This window comes from Panthera uncia, chromosome D1 (genome assembly GCF_023721935.1).
Source record: "Panthera uncia isolate 11264 chromosome D1, Puncia_PCG_1.0, whole genome shotgun sequence".
NCBI classification, from domain to species: Eukaryota; Metazoa; Chordata; class Mammalia; order Carnivora; family Felidae; genus Panthera; species Panthera uncia.
In genome coordinates, this window is record NC_064808.1 from 59823938 (window position 1) to 59828244 (window position 4307).

General features: G+C 64.1%; 1 long non-coding RNA gene across 1 annotated transcript in view; it reads right to left on the minus strand.

The window, feature by feature from the left end:
* Nucleotides 1–3692, minus strand: part of LOC125937883 (uncharacterized) — a 183679-nt gene extending 179987 nt beyond the window's left edge. The window contains exon 1 of the long non-coding RNA XR_007462537.1: nucleotides 3368–3692. This is a non-coding gene — a long non-coding RNA (uncharacterized LOC125937883). The remainder of the gene's footprint in view (nucleotides 1–3367) is intronic.
* Nucleotides 3693–4307: the final 615 nt, after the last annotated feature.

The following is a 4307-nucleotide window of genomic DNA, read 5'->3' on the forward strand; positions in this document are numbered from 1 at the left end:
CTCTCTCTCTCTCTCTCTCTCTCTCTCTCTCTCTCTCTCTCTCTCACACACACACACACACACACACACACACACACACACGCACTTGCTTCCACCACCACCTGTGAAAACATCCCTCCGAACTTTGGCGAGAAGAGCTCCGGGGCAGAGCTGAGCGGCGGAGCTCCTGGAGCGCGCCGGGGGGCGGAGGATGGGGCCAGGCGGGGGGAATGGAGCGCGGCACAGCTAGGACCCCGCGCCGCACGGCGCCTAGGCTAGAACCCGGCCCGGAACACCGCGGTCGGGGCTCGGGTTTCCCGCGCAGGCCCCGCCCACCCGGCGGCCCGGCTCCCGCGGACTGCGGCGCTGCTCCTCCAGCCTGGGAGCCTGGAGCCCGGGAAGACCACAACGGAGAAGGCGAGGGGGCCCGCGGAGAGCGCGGCGGCGCCCGGCCCGCGCGGAGGACGTGGAGCAGGCGTGCACGGGGAAACAGGTTGCCGCCGAGCCCCGTCCCCTCCCCGCGGCCGCCGCGCCGCGACCTTATTCCCTCCCCGTCCGGCGCGAGCACAGCCCCTCCCGGGGCGGCCTCCTCCCTTCCAGACCCTCGTGGCCGGCCGGGAGCCTCTCGGGCAGCAGGGTTAAAGGCGCCTTCAGCAAGGTCAAGGCGCGGCCGGTCGGCACCTGGGGATTTTCCCCAGCGGAGCACGAGCTTTGTAATCGCATTGTTAAGGATCATGGCAGCGGCAGGAAATCCGAAAGGCCCCACAGGTCTGAGAAGGGAGGATTTATTTTACAGCGCGGAACACACTCAGATAGACCCAGGATTTTAGGGGGAGGGGATGCGGGATTTCAGGACACTGGAATGTGGCAAAAAAAAAAAAAGAGAGAGAGAGAGAGAGAGAAACAAACCCTCCCTACCCAGGCACACCACCACCTCCTGCCTGCGGTGGGGAGGGAGTTCAGGGCCACTGTGCCCCAGACTTCAGCGTTCCGCACGCCTCTGTCAGGTCTAGGCTGGTTTATCCCTCTACAGGCGAAAAGAAGATTTAAAAGCACTCCACTACTGTGGTTTCTCTATCAAAGACTAACATGCTACAGGCTGCGGCAGCTAAGGGAGACAGGGAGAGGGAAATAAACGCAGCAGAAGCAAACTGCGGTCCGCGTAGGAGGGAAGAGAGGGGGCGGAAGCCATACCCTGCGCTCATCCCCATCTTACCCCATTAGCGCCGGGCTAGCCCAAGACACCAAGAATAGGTACCTAATGGTGGCCAACCCTGGCAGAGACCGGCACCCTCCCTAGCTCCCCCGCCACAGTGGGCCTGGCCTGGATGGCTGGCACGCTGGGCACCTCCAAGGTGGATGAGAGCGCAGGCAGGTTTCTAAACACGTGAAGGGCACTGGATGTGAAAGATGGGGGAGATCTGAGAGACACAGAAGCGAGGCTTAGGGGTTTCCCAGGATGCAAAGTTAGTTTTAGTTTTCTAAAAGAACATCATCCCCTGCAAGGCCTCCCAACACACACACCGCCCCCACCCCCCGAGACAGGCTTGGGCTCTGAGGACTCCTTGGACCCTGAGTTCTGACCGGCTTTTTCTCTCCGATCAATCCCCGAGTCTCTACCCAATCCGTACCTCGATAACAGGTTCTCTGGGGACAGTAGCATCAGCGCCCAACGTCCATCATATCAGTGGGAGCCGTGGTGTCTCCCTGCTCTCCGGTCCCGGGATGGGTGCGTCCCGGTACTTACATTCCCCAAGCAGGCAAACTTTTGGGCTTGTCTTTCGCGAACGAGGTGCTCGCATCACGGTTCTGGGTAATCACTGAGCCAGTTTATATAATTGCCCGCGATGCCGTTCGGCAGGTCTTGCGTGCGCGGCCGCAGAGCTCAGCACATGGGCACCCTCTCGCCCCCGCGCTCGAATCCCGAGCGTGCCCCGCCGCCGCCTTCCACAAAGCAGCGAGGCATCTCGTGGACTCGTCAGACACTAAGGGTGCACGCAGGATCCTCCGAAACCCAGGCTGCCTCAATGCGCCCCTTTCGCTGCATTGGTAACTTATGGATAACTGACTGCATCTCTACAAACCTCGCCAGGGCTGGGGGGGAGGGGGGGGCAGGGTTGGTGGAGGATAGGGACACAGGCGGGGGATTGGCGCGGTTCTGAAGAGGGCTCTGTACCCAACCGAGTAATAATACCCTTGTAGACAAGGACCAGGGTGCACAAATCGCCTTAACGTGTCACCCTGAAAGGCGAGCCAACTTCCAAAGTTACAGACCACGCAGTTGAATTTCCAGTACTTTCCAACCTCGCCTAGGCGGGGGCAGGGCACAGAAGGGGCTGGCAGCGGCCAGCGAAACCCACCCTACCGCCCAGCCAAAGAGGACTCAACAGTTGAACCTTCCCTCGCCCCCAGTAGTTGGCTGTGTATTCCCTGGTTGCGCGTATACACACACACACACACACACACACACACACACACTCACTCTTATACCACCTTCACGTCTGCTCTTTCAATAGACTGCATTTTTAAAACGCGAGGAAAATGACGGAGCTCGGTGATCACATTTCAACCCAGAGCACATTTCTCCAAGTCAGGGGTGCGAGCAGTCACACACACATACACACATACACACACACACACACACACACACACACACACACACACACATTCCCACTCACACCCAGGACCGCTCTGAGCGTCCACCGGCGATGCAGCCTCCACTCGCTGGGAAGGGAACGTCAGCACCGCTGCAGGGCGGCGGGCGAGAAGAGGCGAGCGCCGCGCGGGCTGCAGAGGGCGCGGGGCCGGGGTCGCTCTTCCGTTCCTCGGCTCCAACAGCGGCGCGCGCGGGGCCGCTGCAGCCGGTGCTCGCCCCGCAAGACAGGCTGCAGCCGCCAGAGCCCGGCGCCGCCTCCCGAGCTCATCCAGTGCCCGCCCGGGCCCAGGGGCAGGCTGGTCTGCAGAGGGGCTGCGGACGCCGGGGCTGGGGCTGGGGCGGCGAAAGGGATCCCCGCGAGGCAGACGAAGCCGGGCGCGCCGCCTCCCTCCCACCCGCAGTCCTGAGTCCCGGACCCGCGCCCACCTCCCCGCTCTTCCCCCTAACCTACGCTCCCAGGCTCTAGTCCGCGGCGGGCTCCGGGGGCTGCGGCGACGGAGGCTCGGGCTCCAGAGTGGCTCGCCTCGCCGGCAGCCTCCCTCCCAGCCTCCCTCCCTTTCGCCCCCAGTGAGGGCCGAGGGAAGCAGGCGAGAGTCTCCTGGAGCCCCGGGCGTCCGCGCGAGCCGCCCTGACCCCGCCACGGCCAACGAGCCAAGAGGGGCGAGGGAGCCGGCGAGACGCCGCCGCGGTCCCCAAGGCGCTTTTCCGTAGAGCGGAGCGCGCCCGCCTTACCGTGGCTGCAGGCTGCCACCGCCGGGGAAGCGGGGAGGAGGGCGGCAGGGAGGCACGGCGCCGCGCCGGTGGCTCCTCTGGCGCTCGGCGGCGCGGCTCCTCGGCTCCGCGAGCCCGAGCAGGGCGCCCAGGAAGGAGAGGGTCCCGGCTCTGCGCTCAGCTCCAGCGAGACCAACAATAGCTCCCGAGAGGAGCGGAGCCCCAGCGAGCCTCCAGCCGCGCGCGCACGCCCGGCTCCCGCTCCCGGCCGCTCCCGGCCGGCGTCCCTGCCAGCACTGCTGCCCCACATGAAACAGCTGCAATCCCGAGGCTTCTGGGGGGTTGGGGCGGGTGTGTGCGCGCGCGAGTGTGTGAGTGTGTGTGTGTTTAATAGCTTCCCTCCTCTTCTTCCCCTCCCTGCCTGCTCGCCTGCCTGCCTCCGTCCCCCACCCTCGCTCTCTTACACACAGACAGAGAGGGCGAGCGAGACACACACACACACACACACACACTCACACGCACACGCAGGTTACATGAATGGGAGGCGGGAGCCAATCCTGCGAGGCTGGGCGAGCCGCGGCGCAGGGGCGCTGGGGAGCAGGGCCGCACCACGGCGCGGGGGGGCGCCACGCAGGTGACGCGCGCCCTCCCGGGGCCCCTAGCCGCCTCTCCGCTCGCCCCACTCTGTGCGTTCCTCCCGATGGCTTCCTCTCGCCCCCTTCCCTCCTTTCACTCCGCTCCTTTCTCCATCTTCGCTCCCTTTTAGTGCCTTTTCGTTCTCGAATTCTCCTAGTTCTCTCAGTACAGTGTCTTTCTCGGTCTGCTCTTTTCTTTTACCGTCTTCTCTCGCTGTCTCCGTCCCCTTCTCAAACTTTCTCCTTCCTCGTCCCGACTTTTCTCTACTTCCTCTCCTCTTGCCTTTTGTTCTCTTTCCTCCCGCTTTGGCTTTCTCCCCCCGTGA